This window comes from Cavia porcellus, unplaced genomic scaffold (genome assembly GCF_034190915.1).
Source record: "Cavia porcellus strain 051 isolate PalLab524CR breed Dunkin Hartley unplaced genomic scaffold, mCavPor4.1 scaffold_9, whole genome shotgun sequence".
Lineage (NCBI taxonomy): Eukaryota > Metazoa > Chordata > Mammalia > Rodentia > Caviidae > Cavia > Cavia porcellus.
The window spans coordinates 94,683,340-94,709,268 of record NW_026947492.1 but is presented as its reverse complement, the minus strand read 5'-3'; positions in this window follow the sequence as shown (position 1 = coordinate 94,709,268).

Below are 25,929 nucleotides of genomic sequence, written 5' to 3'. Positions count from 1 at the left end.
GTAGGATACTGGAAATAGGCCTCATCAAAGAGGGCACAGGAAGTTGGATTGAGGAAATAGACCTCAGGAAGCACAACAAAGGAAGTAGGATTCAAGAAATAGAATTCTGGAATTAGCACACAGGAAGTAGGGTTTAGGAAATAGGATTCTGGAAGTAGAACACAGGAATTAGAATTCAGGAAATAGATCTTAGGAAGTAGAATACAGGAATTCAGAATAAGAAATAGAACTCAGGAAGAGAACACAGGGAGAAGGATTCAGGAAATAGAATTCCGGAAGTATAACACAGGTAGCAAGATTCAGGAAATAGAATTCCGCAAGTAGAACACAGGAAGTAGTGTATAGGAAATAGGTCTCATGAAGGAGAACACAGGAAATAGGGTTCAGGGAATAGAATTCCGAAAGTAGAACACAGGAAATAGGTTTCAGGAAATAGATCTTATGGAGTAGAACTCAGGAAATAGAATTCCTGAAGTAGAACACAGGAATTACGATTCAGGAAATAGAATTTAGGAAGCACAACACAGGAAGTAGGAGTCAGGAAATAAAACTCCGGAAGCAGAACACAGGAAGTAGGATTCAGGAAATAGGACTAATGATAGAAAAGACAGGAAGTTGGATTCGGGAAAGAGAAATACAGAAGTACAACTTGAGAAGTAAGTTTCATTAAATAGAACTCCTTCCTGAGTTCTATTGAAGGACAACACAGGAAGAAGGATTCAGGAAATAGAACTCAGGAAGCAGAACACAGGAAATAGGATTCACGAAATAGTCCTCATGAAGGAGAGAACAGGAAGTTGGATGCAGGAAACACAACTCAGGAAATAGAACACAGGAAGTAGGATTCCGGAAATAGAATTCTGGAAGGAGAACACAGGAAGTAGAATTTAGGAAATAGAATTCCGGAAGTACAACACAGGAAGTAGGATTCAGGAAATAGATCTGAGGAAGTAGAACACAAGAATAAAATTCAGGAAAGGTAACTCAGGGAGTAGGTCACAGGAAGTAAGATTCAGGAAGTAGAACTTAGGAAGTAGAACACAGGATTCAGATTCAGAAAGAGAACTCAGGAAGCAGAACACAGGGAGTAGGATACAGGAAATAGAATTCCAGAAGTGGAACACAGGAAAGAAGATTCAGAAAATAGAATGCCGGAGGTAGAACACATGAAGTAGTATTCAGGAAATCGGTCTCATGAAGGAGAACACAGGAAGTAGGATTCAAGGAATAGAATTCAGGAAATAGAACACAGGAAATAGGATTCAGGAAATAGAACTCAGGAAGTAGAACACAGGATGTCAGATTCATGAAATAGGCCCTATGAAAGAGAGCACAGGAAGTTGGATTCAGGAAATCGAACTCAGGAAGTAGACCACACGAAAAAGCATTCAGGAAATAGGCCTGAAGAAGGAGAACACAGGAAGTAGGATTCAGGGAATACAATTACGGAAGTAGAACACAGCAAGCAATATTCAGGAAATAGGCCTCATGAAGCAGAATCCAGGAGCTAGGATTCAGGATATAGAATTTCTCAAGTAGAACAAAGGAAGTAGGATTCAGGAAACAGAATTCCAGCGGTAGAACACAGGAAATAGGACTCAGGAAATAGAACTGAGGAACGAGAACACTGGAAGTAGGATTCAGGAAATAGAACTCAGGAAGTACAACGCAGGATGTAGTATTCTGCAAATAGGCCTCATGAAAGAAAGCACAGGAAGTTGGATTCAGGAAATAGAACTCAGGAAGTAGAACACAGGAAGTAGGATTCAGGAATACAACATAGGAAGCAGAAAACAGGAATTCAGATTCAGAAATAGAACTCAGGAAGCAGTACACAGGGAGTAGCTTTCAGGAAATAGAATTCCGGAAGTGGAACACAGGAATTAGGAGTCAGGAAATGGAACTCAGGATGTAGAACAAAAGACTAAGATTCAGCAAATAGAACTCAGGAAGGAGAACACAGGGAGTAGGATTCAGGCAATAGAATTCCAGAAGTCGAACACAGGAAGCAGGATTCAGGAAATAGAATTCCAGAAGTAGAACACAGGAATTACTACTCAGGAAATCGGCCTCATATAGAGAACACAGGAAGTAGGATTCAAGGAATAGAATTCCGGAAGTAGCAGACAGGAAATAGAACTCAGGAAGTAGAACACAGGAAGTAGCATTCAGAAAATAGAACTTAGGAAGTAGAACAGAGGAAGTAGGATTCAGGAAATAGAATTCCATATGTAGAAAACAGGAAGTAGGATTCAGGAAATAGGTCTCATTAATGAGCACACAGGAAGTTGGATTCAGGAAAGAGAACTGAGAAAATAGAACACAGGAGGTAGAATTCAGGAAATAGAATTCAGGAAGTAGAACACAGGAAGTAAGATTCAGGAAATAGGTCTCATGAAGGAGAGCACAGGAAGTTGAATTCAGGAAATAGAACTCAGAAAGGAGAACACACGTAGTAGGATTCAGCAAGTAGAATTCCGGACAGGAATTAGGATTCAGAAAATAGAATTGCCTAAGTAGAACCCAAGAAGTAGTATTTAGGAAATAGGCCTCATGAAGGAGAACACAGGAAGTGGGATTCACAGAAAAGAATTCTGGAGGTAGAACAAGGGAAGTAGCATTCAGGGAACAGAATTCCGGAAGTAGAACACAGGAAGTAGTATTCAGGAAATAATCCTCATGAAGGAGAATATAAGAAGTAGGATTCAGGAAATAGAATTCCGGAAGCAGGAAACAGGAAGTAGTATTCAGAAAGTATTCATGAAGGACAACACAGGACGTAGGACTCATGGAATAGAATTCCAGAAGTAAACACAAGAAGTAGGATTCAGGAAATAGAATTCCGGAAGTATGACACAGGAAGTAAGATTCAGGAAATAGCACTCAGGAAGGAGAACAGAGGAAGTATGATTCAGGAAATGGAATTCCGGTATTAGAGCACAAGAATTCGGATTCAGGAAAAAGAATTCCGGAAGTACAACGTGGAATTAGGATTCACGAAGTAGAACTCAGGAAGGAGAACACAGGAAGTAGGATTCAGGAAACAGAATTCCAGAAGTAGAACACAGGAAGTAGTATTCAGTAATTAATCCTCATGAAGGGTAAAATAGGAAGTAGCATTCAGGGACAAGAAATCCCGAAGTAGAACACAGGAACAAGGATTCAGGAAATAGAATTCCGGAAGTACAACATAGGAAGTAAAATTCAGGAAATAGAATCCCGGAAGCAGATCTCAGCAAGTAGGATTGACAAAAGAGAATTGCGGAAGTACAACACTGGAATTCGGATTCACAAAATAGAACTCAGGAAGGAGAACACAGGAATTAACATTCAGGAAATAGAACTCAGGAAGGAGAACACAGGAAGTAGGATTCAGGAAACAGAATTCCGGAAGAAGAACACAGGAAGTAGAATTCAGGAAATAGAACTCAGGAAGTAGAAGACAGGAAATAGGATTCAGGAAAAAGTATTCCTGGATTACAACACAGGAAATAAAATTTAGGAAATAGAACTCCCAAAGGAGAACACAGGAAGTAAGATTCAAGAAACGAAACTCAGGAAGGAGAACACAGGAATTAGGATTGAGGAAATAGAACTCAGGAAGTAGAACACAGGAAGTAGGATTCAGGGAATACAATTCCAGAAGTAGAACACAGGAAGTAGGATTCTGTAAATAGATCTAAGCAAGTAGAACACAGGATGTAGGATACTGGAAATAGGCCTCATCAAAGAGGGCACAGGAAGTTGGATTGAGGAAATAGACCTCAGGAAGCACAACAAAGGAAGTAGGATTCAAGAAATAGAATTCTGGAATTAGCACACAGGAAGTAGGGTTTAGGAAATAGGATTCTGGAAGTAGAACACAGGAATTAGAATTCAGGAAATAGATCTTAGGAAGTAGAATACAGGAATTCAGAATAAGAAATAGAACTCAGGAAGAGAACACAGGGAGAAGGATTCAGGAAATAGAATTCCGGAAGTATAACACAGGTAGCAAGATTCAGGAAATAGAATTCCGCAAGTAGAACACAGGAAGTAGTGTATAGGAAATAGGTCTCATGAAGGAGAACACAGGAAATAGGGTTCAGGGAATAGAATTCCGAAAGTAGAACACAGGAAATAGGTTTCAGGAAATAGATCTTATGGAGTAGAACTCAGGAAATAGAATTCAGGAAATAGAATTCCTGAAGTAGAACACAGGAATTACGATTCAGGAAATAGAATTTAGGAAGCACAACACAGGAAGTAGGAGTCAGGAAATAAAACTCCGGAAGCAGAACACAGGAAGTAGGATTCAGGAAATAGGACTAATGATAGAAAAGACAGGAATTTGGATTCGGGAAAGAGAAATACAGAAGTACAACTTGAGAAGTAAGTTTCATTAAATAGAACTCCTTCCTGAGTTCTATTGAAGGACAACACAGGAAGAAGGATTCAGGAAATAGAACTCAGGAAGCAGAACACAGGAAATAGGATTCACGAAATAGTCCTCATGAAGGAGAGAACAGGAAGTTGGATGCAGGAAACACAACTCAGGAAATAGAACACAGGAAGTAGGATTCCGGAAATAGAATTCTGGAAGGAGAACACAGGAAGTAGAATTTAGGAAATAGAATTCCGGAAGTACAACACAGGAAGTAGGATTCAGGAAATAGATCTGAGGAAGTAGAACACAAGAATAAAATTCAGGAAAGGTAACTCAGGGAGTAGGTCACAGGAAGTAAGATTCAGGAAGTAGAACTTAGGAAGTAGAACACAGGATTCAGATTCAGAAAGAGAACTCAGGAAGCAGAACACAGGGAGTAGGATACAGGAAATAGAATTCCAGAAGTGGAACACAGGAAAGAAGATTCAGAAAATAGAATGCCGGAGGTAGAACACATGAAGTAGTATTCAGGAAATCGGTCTCATGAAGGAGAACACAGGAAGTAGGATTCAAGGAATAGAATTCAGGAAATAGAACACAGGAAATAGGATTCAGGAAATAGAACTCAGGAAGTAGAACACAGGATGTCAGATTCATGAAATAGGCCCTATGAAAGAGAGCACAGGAAGGTGGATGCAGGAAATCGAACTCAGGAAGTAGACCACACGAAAAAGCATTCAGGAAATAGGCCTGAAGAAGGAGAACACAGGAAGTAGGATTCAGGGAATACAATTACGGAAGTAGAACACAGCAAGCAATATTCAGGAAATAGGCCTCATGAAGCAGAATCCAGGAGCTAGGATTCAGGATATAGAATTTCTCAAGTAGAACAAAGGAAGTAGGATTCAGGAAACAGAATTCCAGCGGTAGAACACAGGAAATAGGACTCAGGAAATAGAACTGAGGAACGAGAACACTGGAAGTAGGATTCAGGAAATAGAACTCAGGAAGTACAACGCAGGATGTAGTATTCTGCAAATAGGCCTCATGAAAGAAAGCACAGGAAGTTGGATTCAGGAAATAGAACTCAGGAAGTAGAACACAGGAAGTAGGATTCAGGAATACAACATAGGAAGCAGAAAACAGGAATTCAGATTCAGAAATAGAACTCAGGAAGCAGTACACAGGGAGTAGCTTTCAGGAAATAGAATTCCGGAAGTGGAACACAGGAATTAGGAGTCAGGAAATGGAACTCAGGATGTAGAACAAAAGACTAAGATTCAGCAAATAGAACTCAGGAAGGAGAACACAGGGAGTAGGATTCAGGCAATAGAATTCCAGAAGTCGAACACAGGAAGCAGGATTCAGGAAATAGAATTCCAGAAGTAGAACACAGGAATTACTACTCAGGAAATCGGCCTCATATAGAGAACACAGGAAGTAGGATTCAAGGAATAGAATTCCGGAAGTAGCAGACAGGAAATAGAACTCAGGAAGTAGAACACAGGAAGTAGCATTCAGAAAATAGAACTTAGGAAGTAGAACAGAGGAAGTAGGATTCAGGAAATAGAATTCCATATGTAGAAAACAGGAAGTAGGATTCAGGAAATAGGTCTCATTAAGGAGCACACAGGAAGTTGGATTCAGGAAAGAGAACTGAGAAAATAGAACACAGGAGGTAGAATTCAGGAAATAGAATTCAGGAAGTAGAACACAGGAAGTAAGATTCAGGAAATAGGTCTCATGAAGGAGAGCACAGGAAGTTGAATTCAGGAAATAGAACTCAGAAAGGAGAACACACGTAGTAGGATTCAGCAAGTAGAATTCCGGACAGGAATTAGGATTCAGAAAATAGAATTGCCTAAGTAGAACCCAAGAAGTAGTATTTAGGAAATAGGCCTCATGAAGGAGAACACAGGAAGTGGGATTCACAGAAAAGAATTCTGGAGGTAGAACAAGGGAAGTAGCATTCAGGGAACAGAATTCCGGAAGTAGAACACAGGAAGTAGTATTCAGGAAATAATCCTCATGAAGGAGAATATAAGAAGTAGGATTCAGGAAATAGAATTCCGGAAGCAGGAAACAGGAAGTAGTATTCAGAAAGTATTCATGAAGGACAACACAGGAAGTAGGACTCATGGAAGAGAATTCCAGAAGTAAACACAAGAAGTAGGATTCAGGAAATAGAATTCCGGAAGTATGACACAGGAAGTAAGATTCAGGAAATAGCACTCAGGAAGGAGAACAGAGGAAGTATGATTCAGGAAATGGAATTCCGGTATTAGAGCACAAGAATTCGGATTCAGGAAAAAGAATTCCGGAAGTACAACGTGGAATTAGGATTCACGAAGTAGAACTCAGGAAGGAGAACACAGGAAGTAGGATTCAGGAAACAGAATTCCAGAAGTAGAACACAGGAAGTAGTATTCAGTAATTAATCCTCATGAAGGGTAAAATAGGAAGTAGCATTCAGGGACAAGAAATCCCGAAGTAGAACACAGGAACAAGGATTCAGGAAATAGAATTCCGGAAGTACAACATAGGAAGTAAAATTCAGGAAATAGAATCCCGGAAGCAGATCTCAGCAAGTAGGATTGACAAAAGAGAATTGCGGAAGTACAACACTGGAATTCGGATTCACAAAATAGAACTCAGGAAGGAGAACACAGGAATTAACATTCAGGAAATAGAACTCAGGAAGGAGAACACAGGAAGTAGGATTCAGGAAACAGAATTCCGGAAGAAGAACACAGGAAGTAGAATTCAGGAAATAGAACTCAGGAAGTAGAAGACAGGAAATAGGATTCAGGAAAAAGTATTCCTGGATTACAACACAGGAAATAAAATTTAGGAAATAGAACTCCCAAAGGAGAACACAGGAAGTAAGATTCAAGAAACGAAACTCAGGAAGGAGAACACAGGAATTAGGATTGAGGAAATAGAACTCAGGAAGTAGAACACAGGAAGTAGGATTCAGGGAATACAATTCCAGAAGTAGAACACAGGAAGTAGGATTCTGTAAATAGATCTAAGCAAGTAGAACACAGGATGTAGGATACTGGAAATAGGCCTCATCAAAGAGGGCACAGGAAGTTGGATTGAGGAAATAGACCTCAGGAAGCACAACAAAGGAAGTAGGATTCAAGAAATAGAATTCTGGAATTAGCACACAGGAAGTAGGGTTTAGGAAATAGGATTCTGGAAGTAGAACACAGGAATTAGAATTCAGGAAATAGATCTTAGGAAGTAGAATACAGGAATTCAGAATAAGAAATAGAACTCAGGAAGAGAACACAGGGAGAAGGATTCAGGAAATAGAATTCCGGAAGTATAACACAGGTAGCAAGATTCAGGAAATAGAATTCCGCAAGTAGAACACAGGAAGTAGTGTATAGGAAATAGGTCTCATGAAGGAGAACACAGGAAATAGGGTTCAGGGAATAGAATTCCGAAAGTAGAACACAGGAAATAGGTTTCAGGAAATAGATCTTATGGAGTAGAACTCAGGAAATAGAATTCAGGAAATAGAATTCCTGAAGTAGAACACAGGAATTACGATTCAGGAAATAGAATTTAGGAAGCACAACACAGGAAGTAGGAGTCAGGAAATAAAACTCCGGAAGCAGAACACAGGAAGTAGGATTCAGGAAATAGGACTAATGATAGAAAAGACAGGAAGTTGGATTCGGGAAAGAGAAATACAGAAGTACAACTTGAGAAGTAAGTTTCATTAAATAGAACTCCTTCCTGAGTTCTATTGAAGGACAACACAGGAAGAAGGATTCAGGAAATAGAACTCAGGAAGCAGAACACAGGAAATAGGATTCACGAAATAGTCCTCATGAAGGAGAGAACAGGAAGTTGGATGCAGGAAACACAACTCAGGAAATAGAACACAGGAAGTAGGATTCCGGAAATAGAATTCTGGAAGGAGAACACAGGAAGTAGAATTTAGGAAATAGAATTCCGGAAGTACAACACAGGAAGTAGGATTCAGGAAATAGATCTGAGGAAGTAGAACACAAGAATAAAATTCAGGAAAGGTAACTCAGGGAGTAGGTCACAGGAAGTAAGATTCAGGAAGTAGAACTTAGGAAGTAGAACACAGGATTCAGATTCAGAAAGAGAACTCAGGAAGCAGAACACAGGGAGTAGGATACAGGAAATAGAATTCCAGAAGTGGAACACAGGAAACAAGATTCAGAAAATAGAATGCCGGAGGTAGAACACATGAAGTAGTATTCAGGAAATCGGTCTCATGAAGGAGAACACAGGAAGTAGGATTCAAGGAATAGAATTCAGGAAATAGAACACAGGAAATAGGATTCAGGAAATAGAACTCAGGAAGTAGAACACAGGATGTCAGATTCATGAAATAGGCCCTATGAAAGAGAGCACAGGAAGTTGGATTCAGGAAATCGAACTCAGGAAGTAGACCACACGAAAAAGCATTCAGGAAATAGGCCTGAAGAAGGAGAACACAGGAAGTAGGATTCAGGGAATACAATTACGGAAGTAGAACACAGCAAGCAATATTCAGGAAATAGGCCTCATGAAGCAGAATCCAGGAGCTAGGATTCAGGATATAGAATTTCTCAAGTAGAACAAAGGAAGTAGGATTCAGGAAACAGAATTCCAGCGGTAGAACACAGGAAATAGGACTCAGGAAATAGAACTGAGGAACGAGAACACTGGAAGTAGGATTCAGGAAATAGAACTCAGGAAGTACAACGCAGGATGTAGTATTCTGCAAATAGGCCTCATGAAAGAAAGCACAGGAAGTTGGATTCAGGAAATAGAACTCAGGAAGTAGAACACAGGAAGTAGGATTCAGGAATACAACATAGGAAGCAGAAAACAGGAATTCAGATTCAGAAATAGAACTCAGGAAGCAGTACACAGGGAGTAGCTTTCAGGAAATAGAATTCCGGAAGTGGAACACAGGAATTAGGAGTCAGGAAATGGAACTCAGGATGTAGAACAAAAGACTAATATTCAGCAAATAGAACTCAGGAAGGAGAACACAGGGAGTAGGATTCAGGCAATAGAATTCCAGAAGTCGAACACAGGAAGCAGGATTCAGGAAATAGAATTCCAGAAGTAGAACACAGGAATTACTACTCAGGAAATCGGCCTCATATAGAGAACACAGGAAGTAGGATTCAAGGAATAGAATTCCGGAAGTAGCAGACAGGAAATAGAACTCAGGAAGTAGAACACAGGAAGTAGCATTCAGAAAATAGAACTTAGGAAGTAGAACAGAGGAAGTAGGATTCAGGAAATAGAATTCCATATGTAGAAAACAGGAAGTAGGATTCAGGAAATAGGTCTCATTAAGGAGCACACAGGAAGTTGGATTCAGGAAAGAGAACTGAGAAAATAGAACACAGGAGGTAGAATTCAGGAAATAGAATTCAGGAAGTAGAACACAGGAAGTAAGATTCAGGAAATAGGTCTCATGAAGGAGAGCACAGGAAGTTGAATTCAGGAAATAGAACTCAGAAAGGAGAACACGCGTAGTAGGATTCAGCAAGTAGAATTCCGGACAGGAATTAGGATTCAGAAAATAGAATTGCCTAAGTAGAACCCAAGAAGTAGTATTTAGGAAATAGGCCTCATGAAGGAGAACACAGGAAGTGGGATTCACAGAAAAGAATTCTGGAGGTAGAACAAGGGAAGTAGCATTCAGGGAACAGAATTCCGGAAGTAGAACACAGGAAGTAGTATTCAGGAAATAATCCTCATGAAGGAGAATATAAGAAGTAGGATTCAGGAAATAGAATTCCGGAAGCAGGAAACAGGAAGTAGTATTCAGAAAGTATTCATGAAGGACAACACAGGAAGTAGGACTCATGGAATAGAATTCCAGAAGTAAACACAAGAAGTAGGATTCAGGAAATAGAATTCCGGAAGTATGACACAGGAAGTAAGATTCAGGAAATAGCACTCAGGAAGGAGAACAGAGGAAGTATGATTCAGGAAATGGAATTCCGGTATTAGAGCACACGAATTCGGATTCAGGAAAAAGAATTCCGGAAGTACAACGTGGAATTAGGATTCACGAAGTAGAACTCAGGAAGGAGAACACAGGAAGTAGGATTCAGGAAACAGAATTCCAGAAGTAGAACACAGGAAGTAGTATTCAGTAATTAATCCTCATGAAGGGTAAAATAGGAAGTAGCATTCAGGGACAAGAAATCCCGAAGTAGAACACAGGAACAAGGATTCAGGAAATAGAATTCCGGAAGTACAACATAGGAAGTAAAATTCAGGAAATAGAATCCCGGAAGCAGATCTCAGCAAGTAGGATTGACAAAAGAGAATTGCGGAAGTACAACACTGGAATTCGGATTCACAAAATAGAACTCAGGAAGGAGAACACAGGAATTAACATTCAGGAAATAGAACTCAGGAAGGAGAACACAGGAAGTAGGATTCAGGAAACAGAATTCCGGAAGAAGAACACAGGAAGTAGAATTCAGGAAATAGAACTCAGGAAGTAGAAGACAGGAAATAGGATTCAGGAAAAAGTATTCCTGGATTACAACACAGGAAATAAAATTTAGGAAATAGAACTCCCAAAGGAGAACACAGGAAGTAAGATTCAAGAAACGAAACTCAGGAAGGAGAACACAGGAATTAGGATTGAGGAAATAGAACTCAGGAAGTAGAACACAGGAAGTAGGATTCAGGGAATACAATTCCAGAAGTAGAACACAGGAAGTAGGATTCTGTAAATAGATCTAAGCAAGTAGAACACAGGATGTAGGATACTGGAAATAGGCCTCATCAAAGAGGGCACAGGAAGTTGGATTGAGGAAATAGACCTCAGGAAGCACAACAAAGGAAGTAGGATTCAAGAAATAGAATTCTGGAATTAGCACACAGGAAGTAGGGTTTAGGAAATAGGATTCTGGAAGTAGAACACAGGAATTAGAATTCAGGAAATAGATCTTAGGAAGTAGAATACAGGAATTCAGAATAAGAAATAGAACTCAGGAAGAGAACACAGGGAGAAGGATTCAGGAAATAGAATTCCGGAAGTATAACACAGGTAGCAAGATTCAGGAAATAGAATTCCGCAAGTAGAACACAGGAAGTAGTGTATAGGAAATAGGTCTCATGAAGGAGAACACAGGAAATAGGGTTCAGGGAATAGAATTCCGAAAGTAGAACACAGGAAATAGGTTTCAGGAAATAGATCTTATGGAGTAGAACTCAGGAAATAGAATTCAGGAAATAGAATTCCTGAAGTAGAACACAGGAATTACGATTCAGGAAATAGAATTTAGGAAGCACAACACAGGAAGTAGGAGTCAGGAAATAAAACTCCGGAAGCAGAACACAGGAAGTAGGATTCAGGAAATAGGACTAATGATAGAAAAGACAGGAAGTTGGATTCGGGAAAGAGAAATACAGAAGTACAACTTGAGAAGTAAGTTTCATTAAATAGAACTCCTTCCTGAGTTCTATTGAAGGACAACACAGGAAGAAGGATTCAGGAAATAGAACTCAGGAAGCAGAACACAGGAAATAGGATTCACGAAATAGTCCTCATGAAGGAGAGAACAGGAAGTTGGATGCAGGAAACACAACTCAGGAAATAGAACACAGGAAGTAGGATTCCGGAAATAGAATTCTGGAAGGAGAACACAGGAAGTAGAATTTAGGAAATAGAATTCCGGAAGTACAACACAGGAAGTAGGATTCAGGAAATAGATCTGAGGAAGTAGAACACAAGAATAAAATTCAGGAAAGGTAACTCAGGGAGTAGGTCACAGGAAGTAAGATTCAGGAAGTAGAACTTAGGAAGTAGAACACAGGATTCAGATTCAGAAAGAGAACTCAGGAAGCAGAACACAGGGAGTAGGATACAGGAAATAGAATTCCAGAAGTGGAACACAGGAAAGAAGATTCAGAAAATAGAATGCCGGAGGTAGAACACATGAAGTAGTATTCAGGAAATCGGTCTCATGAAGGAGAACACAGGAAGTAGGATTCAAGGAATAGAATTCAGGAAATAGAACACAGGAAATAGGATTCAGGAAATAGAACTCAGGAAGTAGAACACAGGATGTCAGATTCATGAAATAGGCCCTATGAAAGAGAGCACAGGAAGTTGGATTCAGGAAATCGAACTCAGGAAGTAGACCACACGAAAAAGCATTCAGGAAATAGGCCTGAAGAAGGAGAACACAGGAAGTAGGATTCTGGGAATACAATTACGGAAGTAGAACACAGCAAGCAATATTCAGGAAATAGGCCTCATGAAGCAGAATCCAGGAGCTAGGATTCAGGATATAGAATTTCTCAAGTAGAACAAAGGAAGTAGGATTCAGGAAACAGAATTCCAGCGGTAGAACACAGGAAATAGGACTCAGGAAATAGAACTGAGGAACGAGAACACTGGAAGTAGGATTCAGGAAATAGAACTCAGGAAGTACAACGCAGGATGTAGTATTCTGCAAATAGGCCTCATGAAAGAAAGCACAGGAAGTTGGATTCAGGAAATAGAACTCAGGAAGTAGAACACAGGAAGTAGGATTCAGGAATACAACATAGGAAGCAGAAAACAGGAATTCAGATTCAGAAATAGAACTCAGGAAGCAGTACACAGGGAGTAGCTTTCAGGAAATAGAATTCCGGAAGTGGAACACAGGAATTAGGAGTCAGGAAATGGAACTCAGGATGTAGAACAAAAGACTAAGATTCAGCAAATAGAACTCAGGAAGGAGAACACAGGGAGTAGGATTCAGGCAATAGAATTCCAGAAGTCGAACACAGGAAGCAGGATTCAGGAAATAGAATTCCAGAAGTAGAACACAGGAATTACTACTCAGGAAATCGGCCTCATATAGAGAACACAGGAAGTAGGATTCAAGGAATAGAATTCCGGAAGTAGCAGACAGGAAATAGAACTCAGGAAGTAGAACACAGGAAGTAGCATTCAGAAAATAGAACTTAGGAAGTAGAACAGAGGAAGTAGGATTCAGGAAATAGAATTCCATATGTAGAAAACAGGAAGTAGGATTCAGGAAATAGGTCTCATTAAGGAGCACACAGGAAGTTGGATTCAGGAAAGAGAACTGAGAAAATAGAACACAGGAGGTAGAATTCAGGAAATAGAATTCAGGAAGTAGAACACAGGAAGTAAGATTCAGGAAATAGGTCTCATGAAGGAGAGCACAGGAAGTTGAATTCAGGAAATAGAACTCAGAAAGGAGAACACGCGTAGTAGGATTCAGCAAGTAGAATTCCGGACAGGAATTAGGATTCAGAAAATAGAATTGCCTAAGTAGAACCCAAGAAGTAGTATTTAGGAAATAGGCCTCATGAAGGAGAACACAGGAAGTGGGATTCACAGAAAAGAATTCTGGAGGTAGAACAAGGGAAGTAGCATTCAGGGAACAGAATTCCGGAAGTAGAACACAGGAAGTAGTATTCAGGAAATAATCCTCATGAAGGAGAATATAAGAAGTAGGATTCAGGAAATAGAATTCCGGAAGCAGGAAACAGGAAGTAGTATTCAGAAAGTATTCATGAAGGACAACACAGGAAGTAGGACTCATGGAAGAGAATTCCAGAAGTAAACACAAGAAGTAGGATTCAGGAAATAGAATTCCGGAAGTATGACACAGGAAGTAAGATTCAGGAAATAGCACTCAGGAAGGAGAACAGAGGAAGTATGATTCAGGAAATGGAATTCCGGTATTAGAGCACAAGAATTCGGATTCAGGAAAAAGAATTCCGGAAGTACAACGTGGAATTAGGATTCACGAAGTAGAACTCAGGAAGGAGAACACAGGAAGTAGGATTCAGGAAACAGAATTCCAGAAGTAGAACACAGGAAGTAGTATTCAGTAATTAATCCTCATGAAGGGTAAAATAGGAAGTAGCATTCAGGGACAAGAAATCCCGAAGTAGAACACAGGAACAAGGATTCAGGAAATAGAATTCCGGAAGTACAACATAGGAAGTAAAATTCAGGAAATAGAATCCCGGAAGCAGATCTCAGCAAGTAGGATTGACAAAAGAGAATTGCGGAAGTACAACACTGGAATTCGGATTCACAAAATAGAACTCAGGAAGGAGAACACAGGAATTAACATTCAGGAAATAGAACTCAGGAAGGAGAACACAGGAAGTAGGATTCAGGAAACAGAATTCCGGAAGAAGAACACAGGAAGTAGAATTCAGGAAATAGAACTCAGGAAGTAGAAGACAGGAAATAGGATTCAGGAAAAAGTATTCCTGGATTACAACACAGGAAATAAAATTTAGGAAATAGAACTCCCAAAGGAGAACACAGGAAGTAAGATTCAAGAAACGAAACTCAGGAAGGAGAACACAGGAATTAGGATTGAGGAAATAGAACTCAGGAAGTAGAACACAGGAAGTAGGATTCAGGGAATACAATTCCAGAAGTAGAACACAGGAAGTAGGATTCTGTAAATAGATCTAAGCAAGTAGAACACAGGATGTAGGATACTGGAAATAGGCCTCATCAAAGAGGGCACAGGAAGTTGGATTGAGGAAATAGACCTCAGGAAGCACAACAAAGGAAGTAGGATTCAAGAAATAGAATTCTGGAATTAGCACACAGGAAGTAGGGTTTAGGAAATAGGATTCTGGAAGTAGAACACAGGAATTAGAATTCAGGAAATAGATCTTAGGAAGTAGAATACAGGAATTCAGAATAAGAAATAGAACTCAGGAAGAGAACACAGGGAGAAGGATTCAGGAAATAGAATTCCGGAAGTATAACACAGGTAGCAAGATTCAGGAAATAGAATTCCGCAAGTAGAACACAGGAAGTAGTGTATAGGAAATAGGTCTCATGAAGGAGAACACAGGAAATAGGGTTCAGGGAATAGAATTCCGAAAGTAGAACACAGGAAATAGGTTTCAGGAAATAGATCTTATGGAGTAGAACTCAGGAAATAGAATTCAGGAAATAGAATTCCTGAAGTAGAACACAGGAATTACGATTCAGGAAATAGAATTTAGGAAGCACAACACAGGAAGTAGGAGTCAGGATATAAAACTCCGGAAGCAGAACACAGGAAGTAGGATTCAGGAAATAGGACTAATGATAGAAAAGACAGGAAGTTGGATTCGGGAAAGAGAAATACAGAAGTACAACTTGAGAAGTAAGTTTCATTAAATAGAACTCCTTCCTGAGTTCTATTGAAGGACAACACAGGAAGAAGGATTCAGGAAATAGAACTCAGGAAGCAGAACACAGGAAATAGGATTCACGAAATAGTCCTCATGAAGGAGAGAACAGGAAGTTGGATGCAGGAAACACAACTCAGGAAATAGAACACAGGAAGTAGGATTCCGGAAATAGAATTCTGGAAGGAGAACACAGGAAGTAGAATTTAGGAAATAGAATTCCGGAAGTACAACACAGGAAGTAGGATTCAGGAAATAGATCTGAGGAAGTAGAACACAAGAATAAAATTCAGGAAAGGTAACTCAGGGAGTAGGTCACAGGAAGTAAGATTCAGGAAGTAGAACTTAGGAAGTAGAACACAGGATTCAGATTCAGAAAGAGAACTCAGGAAGCAGAACACAGGGAGTAGGATACAGGAAATAGAATTCCAGAAGTGGAACACAGGAAACAAGATTCAGAAAATAGAATGCCGGAGGTAGAACACATGAAGTAGTATTCAGGAAATCGGTCTCATGAAGGAGAACACAGGAAGTAGGATTCAAGGAATAGAATTCAGGAAATAGAACACAGGAAATAGGATTCAGGAAATAGAACTCAGGAAGTAGAACACAGGATGTCAGATTCATGAAATAGGCCCTATGAAAGAGAGCACAGGAAGGTGGATGCAGGAAATCGAACTCAGGAAGTAGACCACACGAAAAAGCATTCAGGAAATAGGCCTGAAGAAGGAGAACACAGGAAGTAGGATTCAGGGAATACAATTACGGAAGTAGAACACAGCAAGCAATATTCAGGAAATAGGCCTCATGAAGCAGAATCCAGGAGCTAGGATTCAGGATATAGAATTCCTCAAGTAGAACAAAGGAAGTAGGATTCAGGAAACAGAATTCCAGCGGTAGAACACAGGAAATAGGATTCAGGAAATAGAACTGAGGAACGAGAACACTGGAAGTAGGATTCAGGAAATAGAACTCAGGAAGTAGACCACACGAAAAAGCATTAAGGAAATAGGCCTCAAGAAGGAGAACACAGGAAGTAGGATTCAGGGAATACAATTACGGAAGTAGAACACAGCAAGCAATGTTCAGGAAATAGGCCTCATGAAGCAGAATCCAGGAGCTAGGATTCAGGATATAGAATTCCTCAAGTAGAACAAAGGAAGTAGGATTCAGGAAACAGAATTCCAGCAGTAGAACACAGGAAATAGGATTCAGGAAATAGAACTGAGGAACGAGAACACTGGAAGTAGGATTCAGGAAATAGAACTCAGGAAGTACAACGCAGGATGTAGTATTCTGCAAATAGGCCTCATGAAAGAAAGCACAGGAAGTTGGATTCAGGAAATAGAACTCAGGAAGTAGAACACAGGAAGTAGGATTCAGGAATACAACATAGGAAGCAGAAAACAGGAATTCAGATTCAGAAGTAGAACTCAGGAAGCAGTACACAGGGAGTAGCTTTCAGGAAATAGAATTCCGGAAGTGGAACACAGGAATTAGGAGTCAGGAAATGGAACTCAGGATGTAGAACAAAAGACTAAGATTCAGCAAATAGAACTCAGGAAGGAGAACACAGGGAGTAGGATTCAGGCAATAGAATTCCAGAAGTCGAACACAGGAAGCAGGATTCAGGAAATAGAATTCCAGAAGTAGAACACAGGAATTACTACTCAGGAAATCGGCCTCATATAGAGAACACAGGAAGTAGGATTCAAGGAATAGTATTCCGGAAGTAGCAGACAGGAAATAGAACTCAGGAAGTAGAACACAGGAAGTAGCATTCAGAAAATAGAACTTAGGAAGTAGAACAGAGGAAGTAGGATTCAGGAAATAGAATTCCATATGTAGAAAACAGGAAGTAGGATTCAGGAAATAGGTCTCATTAAGGAGCACACAGGAAGTTGGATTCAGGGAAGAGAACTGAGAAAATAGAACACAGGAAGTAGAATTCAGGAAATAGAATTCAGGAAGTAGAACACAGGAAGTAAGATTCAGGAAATAGGTCTCATGAAGGAGAGCACAGGAAGTTGAATTCAGGAAATAGAACTCAGAAAGGAGAACACACGTAGTAGGATTCAGCAAGTAGAATTCCGGACAGGAATTAGGATTCAGAAAATAGAAATGCCTAAGTAGAACCCAAGAAGTAGTATTTAGGAAATAGGCCTCATGAAGGAGAACACAGGAAGTGGGATTCACAGAAAAGAATTCTGGAGGTAGAACAAGGGAAGTAGCATTCAGGGAACAGAATTCCGGAAGTAGAACACAGGAAGTAGTATTCAGGAAATAATCCTCATGAAGGAGAATATAAGAAGTAGGATTCAGGAAATAGAATTCCAGAAGCTGGAAACAGGAAGTAGTATTCAGAAAGTATTCATGAAGGACAACACAGGAAGTAGGACTCATGGAATAGAATTCCAGAAGTAAACACAAGAAGTAGGATTCAGGAAATAGAATTCCAGAAGTATGACACAGGAAGTAAGATTCAGGAAATAGCACTCAGGAAGGAGAACAGAGGAAGTATGATTCAGGAAATGGAATTCCGGTATTAGAGCACACGAATTCGGATTCAGGAAAAAGAATTCCGGAAGTACAATGTGGAATTAGGATTCACGAAATAGAACTCAGGAAGGAGAACACAGGAAGTAGGATTCAGGAAACAGAATTCCAGAAGTAGAACAGAGGAAGTAGTATTCAGGAATTAATCCTCATGAAGGGTAAAATAGGAAGTAGCATTCAGGGACAAGAAATCCCGAAGTAGAACACAGGAACAAGGATTTAGGAAATAGAATTCCGGAAGTACAACATAGGAAGTAAAATTCAGGAAATAGAATCCCGGAAGTAGATCTCAGCAAGAAGGATTGACAAAAGAGATTTGCGGAAGTACAACACTGGAATTCGGATTCACAAAATAGAACTCAGGAAGGAGAACACAGGAATTAACATTCAGGAAATAGAACTCAGGAAGGAGAACACAGGAAGTAGGATTCAGGAAACAGAATTCCGGAAGAAGAACACAGGAAGTAGAATTCAGGAAATAGAACTCAGGAAGTAGAACACAGGAAATAGGATTCAGGAAAAAGAATTCCTGGATTACAACACAGGAAATAAAATTTAGGAAATAGAACTCCCAAAGGAGAACACAGGAAGTAAGATTCAAGAAACGAAACTCAGGAAGGAGAACACAGGAATTAGGATTGAGGAAATAGAACTCAGGAAGTAGAACACAGGAAGTAGGATTCAGGGAATACAATTCCAGAAGTAGAACACAGGAAGTAGGATTCTGTAAATAGATCTAAGCAAGTAGAACACAGGATGTAGGATACTGGAAATAGGCCTCATCAAAGAGGGCACAGGAAGTTGGATTGAGGAAATAGACCTCAGGAAGCACAACAAAGGAAGTAGGATTCAATAAATAGAATTCTGGAATTAGCACACAGGAAGTAGGGTTTAGGAAATAGGATTCTGGAAGTAGAACACAGGAATTAGAATTCAGGAAATAGATCTTAGGAAGTAGAATACAGGAATTCAGAATAAGAAATAGAACTCAGGAAGAGAACACAGGGAGAAGGATTCAGGAAATAGAATTCCGGAAGTATAACACAGGTAGCAAGATTCAGGAAATAGAATTCCGCAAGTAGAACACAGGAAGTAGTGTATAGGAAATAGGTCTCATGAAGGAGAACACAGGAAATAGAGTTCAGGGAATAGAATTCCGAAAGTAGAACACAGGAAATAGGTTTCAGGAAATAGATCTTATGGAGTAGAACTCAGGAAATAGAATTCAGGAAATAGAATTCCTGAAGTAGAACACAGGAATTACGATTCAGGAAATAGAATTTAGGAAGCACAACACAGGAAGTAGGAGTCAGGAAATAAAACTCCGGAAGCAGAACACAGGAAGTAGGATTCAGGAAATAGGACTAATGATAGAAAAGACAGGAAGTTGGATTCGGGAAAGAGAAATACAGAAGTACAACTTGAGAAGTAAGTTTCATTAAATAGAACTCCTTCCTGAGTTCTATTGAAGGACAACACAGGAAGAAGGATTCAGGAAATAGAACTCAGGAAGCAGAACACAGGAAGTAGGATTCACGAAATAGTCCTCATGAAGGAGAGAACAGGAAGTTGGATGCAGGAAACACAACTCAGGAAATAGAACACAGGAAGTAGGATTCCGGAAATAGAATTCTGGAAGGAGAACACAGGAAGTAGAATTTAGGAAATAGAATTCCGGAAGTACAACACAGGAAGTAGGATTCAGGAAATAGATCTGAGGAAGTAGAACACAAGAATAAAATTCAGGAAAGATAACTCAGGGAGTAGGTCACAGGAAGTAGGATTCAGGAAGTAGAACTTAGGAAGTAGAACACAGGATTCAGATTCAGAAAGAGAACTCAGGAAGCAGAACACAGGGAGTAGGATACAGGAAATAGAATTCCAGAAGTGGAACACAGGAAACAAGATTCAGAAAATAGAATGCCGGAGGTAGAACACATGAAGTAGTATTCAGGAAATCGGTCTCATGAAGGAGAACACAGGAAGTAGGATTCAAGGAATAGAATTCAGGAAATAGAACACAGGAAATAGGATTCAGGAAATAGAACTCAGGAAGTAGAACACAGGATGTCAGATTCATGAAATAGGCCCTATGAAAGAGAGCACAGGAAGTTGGATTCAGGAAATCGAACTCAGGAAGTAGACCACACGAAAAAGCATTCAGGAAATAGGCCTCAAGAAGGAGAACACAGGAAGTAGGATTCAGGGAATACAATTACGGAAGTAGAACACAGCAAGCAATATTCAGGAAATAGGCCTCATGAAGCAGAATCCAGGAGCTAGAATTCAGGATATAGAATTCCTCAAGTAGAACAAAGGAAGTAGGATTCAGGAAACAGAATTTCAGCAGTAGAACACAGGAAATAGAATTCAGGAAATAGAACTGAGGAACGAGAACACTGGAAGTAGGATTCAGGAAATAGAACTCAGGAAGTAGACCACACGAAAAAGCATTCAGGAAATAGGCCTCAAGAAGGAGAACACAGGAAGTAGGATTCAGGGAATACAATTACGGAAGTAGAACACAGCAAGCAATGTTCAGGAAATAGGCCTCATGAAGCAGAATCCAGGAGCTAGGATTCAGGATATAGAATTCCTCAAGTAGAACAAAGGAAGTAGGATTCAGGAAACAGAATTCCTGCAGTAGAACACAGGAAATAGGATTCAGGAAATAGAACTGAGGAACGAGAACACTGGAAGTAGGATTCAGGAAATAGAACTCAGGAAGTACAACGCAGGATGTAGTATTTTGCAAATAGGCCTCATGAAAGAAAGCACAGGAAGTTGGATTCAGGAAATAGAACTCAGGAAGTAGAACACAGGAAGTAGGATTCAGGAATACAACATAGGAAGCAGAAAACAGGAATTCAGATTCAGAAGTAGAACTCAGGAAGCAGTACACAGGGAGTAGCTTTCAGGAAATAGAATTCCGGAAGTGGAACACAGGAATTAGGAGTCAGGAAATGGAACTCAGGATGTAGAACAAAAGACTAAGATTCAGCAAATAGAACTCAGGAAGGAGAACACAGGGAGTAGGATTCAGGCAATAGAATTCCAGAAGTCGAACACAGGAAGCAGGATTCAGGAAATAGAATTCCAGAAGTAGAACACAGGAATTACTACTCAGGAAATCGGCCTCATATAGAGAACACAGGAAGTAGGATTCAAGGAATAGTATTCCGGAAGTAGCAGACAGGAAATAGAACTCAGGAAGTAGAACACAGGAAGTAGCATTCAGAAAATAGAACTTAGGAAGTAGAACAGAGGAAGTAGGATTCAGGAAATAGAATTCCATATGTAGAAAACAGGAAGTAGGATTCAGGAAATAGGTCTCATTAAGGAGCACACAGGAAGTTGGATTCAGGAAAGAGAACTGAGAAAATAGAACACAGGAAGTAGAATTCAGGAAATAGAATTCAGGAAGTAGAACACAGGAAGTAAGATTCAGGAAATAGGTCTCATGAAGGAGAGCACAGGAAGTTGAATTCAGGAAATAGAACTCAGAAAGGAGAACACATGTAGTAGGATTCAGCAAGTAGAATTCCGGACAGGAATTAGGATTCAGAAAATAGAATTGCCTAAGTAGAACCCAAGAAGTAGTATTTAGGAAATAGGCCTCATGAAGGAGAACACAGGAAGTGGGATTCAAGGAATAGAATTCAGGAAATAGAACACAGGAAATAGGATTCAGGAAATAGAACTCAGGAAGTAGAACACAGGATGTCAGATTCATGAAATAGGCCCTATGAAAGAGAGCACAGGAAGGTGGATGCAGGAAATCGAACTCAGGAAGTAGACCACACGAAAAAGCATTCAGGAAATAGGCCTCAAGAACGAGAACACAGGAAGTAGGATTCAGGGAATACAATTACGGAAGTAGAACACAGCAAGCAATATTCAGGAAATAGGCCTCATGAAGCAGAATCCAGGAGCTAGGATTCAGGATATAGAATTTCTCAAGTAGAACAAAGGAAGTAGGATTCAGGAAACAGAATTCCAGCGGTAGAACACAGGAAATAGGACTCAGGAAATAGAACTGAGGAACGAGAACACTGGAAGTAGGATTCAGGAAATAGAACTCAGGAAGTACAACGCAGGATGTAGTATTCTGCAAATAGGCCTCATGAAAGAAAGCACAGGAAGTTGGATTCAGGAAATAGAACTCAGGAAGTAGAACACAGGAAGTAGGATTCAGGAATACAACATAGGAAGCAGAAAACAGGAATTCAGATTCAGAAATAGAACTCAGGAAGCAGTACACAGGGAGTAGCTTTCAGGAAATAGAATTCCGGAAGTGGAACACAGGAATTAGGAGTCAGGAAATGGAACTCAGGATGTAGAACAAAAGACTAAGATTCAGCAAATAGAACTCAGGAAGGAGAACACAGGGAGTAGGATTCAGGCAATAGAATTCCAGAAGTCGAACACAGGAAGCAGGATTCAGGAAATAGAATTCCAGAAGTAGAACACAGGAATTACTACTCAGGAAATCGGCCTCATATAGAGAACACAGGAAGTAGGATTCAAGGAATAGAATTCCGGAAGTAGCAGACAGGAAATAGAACTCAGGAAGTAGAACACAGGAAGTAGCATTCAGAAAATAGAACTTAGGAAGTAGAACAGAGGAAGTAGGATTCAGGAAATAGAATTCCATATGTAGAAAACAGGAAGTAGGATTCAGGAAATAGGTCTCATTAAGGAGCACACAGGAAGTTGGATTCAGGAAAGAGAACTGAGAAAATAGAACACAGGAGGTAGAATTCAGGAAATAGAATTCAGGAAGTAGAACACAGGAAGTAAGATTCAGGAAATAGGTCTCATGAAGGAGAGCACAGGAAGTTGAATTCAGGAAATAGAACTCAGAAAGGAGAACACACGTAGTAGGATTCAGCAAGTAGAATTCCGGACAGGAATTAGGATTCAGAAAATAGAATTGCCTAAGTAGAACCCAAGAAGTAGTATTTAGGAAATAGGCCTCATGAAGGAGAACACAGGAAGTGGGATTCACAGAAAAGAATTCTGGAGGTAGAACAAGGGAAGTAGCATTCAGGGAACAGAATTCCGGAAGTAGAACACAGGAAGTAGTATTCAGGAAATAATCCTCATGAAGGAGAATATAAGAAGTAGGATTCAGGAAATAGAATTCCGGAAGCAGGAAACAGGAAGTAGTATTCAGAAAGTATTCATGAAGGACAACACAGGAAGTAGGACTCATGGAAGAGAATTCCAGAAGTAAACACAAGAAGTAGGATTCAGGAAATAGAATTCCGGAAGTATGACACAGGAAGTAAGATTCAGGAAATAGCACTCAGGAAGGAGAACAGAGGAAGTATGATTCAGGAAATGGAATTCCGGTATTAGAGCACAAGAATTCGGATTCAGGAAAAAGAATTCCGGAAGTACAACGTGGAATTAGGATTCACGAAGTAGAACTCAGGAAGGAGAACACAGGAAGTAGGATTCAGGAAACAGAATTCCAGAAGTAGAACACAGGAAGTAGTATTCAGTAATTAATCCTCATGAAGGGTAAAATAGGAAGTAGCATTCAGGGACAAGAAATCCCGAAGTAGAACACAGGAACAAGGATTCAGGAAATAGAATTCCGGAAGTACAACATAGGAAGTAAAATTCAGGAAATAGAATCCCGGAAGCAGATCTCAGCAAGTAGGATTGACAAAAGAGAATTGCGGAAGTACAACACTGGAATTCGGATTCACAAAATAGAACTCAGGAAGGAGAACACAGGAATTAACATTCAGGAAATAGAACTCAGGAAGGAGAACACAGGAAGTAGGATTCAGGAAACAGAATTCCGGAAGAAGAACACAGGAAGTAGAATTCAGGAAATAGAACTCAGGAAGTAGAAGACAGGAAATAGGATTCAGGAAAAAGTATTCCTGGATTACAACACAGGAAATAAAATTTAGGAAATAGAACTCCCAAAGGAGAACACAGGAAGTAAGATTCAAGAAACGAAACTCAGGAAGGAGAACACAGGAATTAGGATTGAGGAAATAGAACTCAGGAAGTAGAACACAGGAAGTAGGATTCAGGGAATACAATTCCAGAAGTAGAACACAGGAAGTAGGATTCTGTAAATAGATCTAAGCAAGTAGAACACAGGATGTAGGATACTGGAAATAGGCCTCATCAAAGAGGGCACAGGAAGTTGGATTGAGGAAATAGACCTCAGGAAGCACAACAAAGGAAGTAGGATTCAAGAAATAGAATTCTGGAATTAGCACACAGGAAGTAGGGTTTAGGAAATAGGATTCTGGAAGTAGAACACAGGAATTAGAATTCAGGAAATAGATCTTAGGAAGTAGAATACAGGAATTCAGAATAAGAAATAGAACTCAGGAAGAGAACACAGGGAGAAGGATTCAGGAAATAGAATTCCGGAAGTATAACACAGGTAGCAAGATTCAGGAAATAGAATTCCGCAAGTAGAACACAGGAAGTAGTGTATAGGAAATAGGTCTCATGAAGGAGAACACAGGAAATAGGGTTCAGGGAATAGAATTCCGAAAGTAGAACACAGGAAATAGGTTTCAGGAAATAGATCTTATGGAGTAGAACTCAGGAAATAGAATTCAGGAAATAGAATTCCTGAAGTAGAACACAGGAATTACGATTCAGGAAATAGAATTTAGGAAGCACAACACAGGAAGTAGGAGTCAGGAAATAAAACTCCGGAAGCAGAACACAGGAAGTAGGATTCAGGAAATAGGACTAATGATAGAAAAGACAGGAAGTTGGATTCGGGAAAGAGAAATACAGAAGTACAACTTGAGAAGTAAGTTTCATTAAATAGAACTCCTTCCTGAGTTCTATTGAAGGACAACACAGGAAGAAGGATTCAGGAAATAGAACTCAGGAAGCAGAACACAGGAAATAGGATTCACGAAATAGTCCTCATGAAGGAGAGAACAGGAAGTTGGATGCAGGAAACACAACTCAGGAAATAGAACACAGGAAGTAGGATTCCGGAAATAGAATTCTGGAAGGAGAACACAGGAAGTAGAATTTAGGAAATAGAATTCCGGAAGTACAACACAGGAAGTAGGATTCAGGAAATAGATCTGAGGAAGTAGAACACAAGAATAAAATTCAGGAAAGGTAACTCAGGGAGTAGGTCACAGGAAGTAAGATTCAGGAAGTAGAACTTAGGAAGTAGAACACAGGATTCAGATTCAGAAAGAGAACTCAGGAAGCAGAACACAGGGAGTAGGATACAGGAAATAGAATTCCAGAAGTGGAACACAGGAAACAAGATTCAGAAAATAGAATGCCGGAGGTAGAACACATGAAGTAGTATTCAGGAAATCGGTCTCATGAAGGAGAACACAGGAAGTAGGATTCAAGGAATAGAATTCAGGAAATAGAACACAGGAAATAGGATTCAGGAAATAGAACTCAGGAAGTAGAACACAGGATGTCAGATTCATGAAATAGGCCCTATGAAAGAGAGCACAGGAAGTTGGATTCAGGAAATCGAACTCAGGAAGTAGACCACACGAAAAAGCATTCAGGAAATAGGCCTGAAGAAGGAGAACACAGGAAGTAGGATTCAGGGAATACAATTACGGAAGTAGAACACAGCAAGCAATATTCAGGAAATAGGCCTCATGAAGCAGAATCCAGGAGCTAGGATTCAGGATATAGAATTTCTCAAGTAGAACAAAGGAAGTAGGATTCAGGAAACAGAATTCCAGCGGTAGAACACAGGAAATAGGACTCAGGAAATAGAACTGAGGAACGAGAACACTGGAAGTAGGATTCAGGAAATAGAACTCAGGAAGTACAACGCAGGATGTAGTATTCTGCAAATA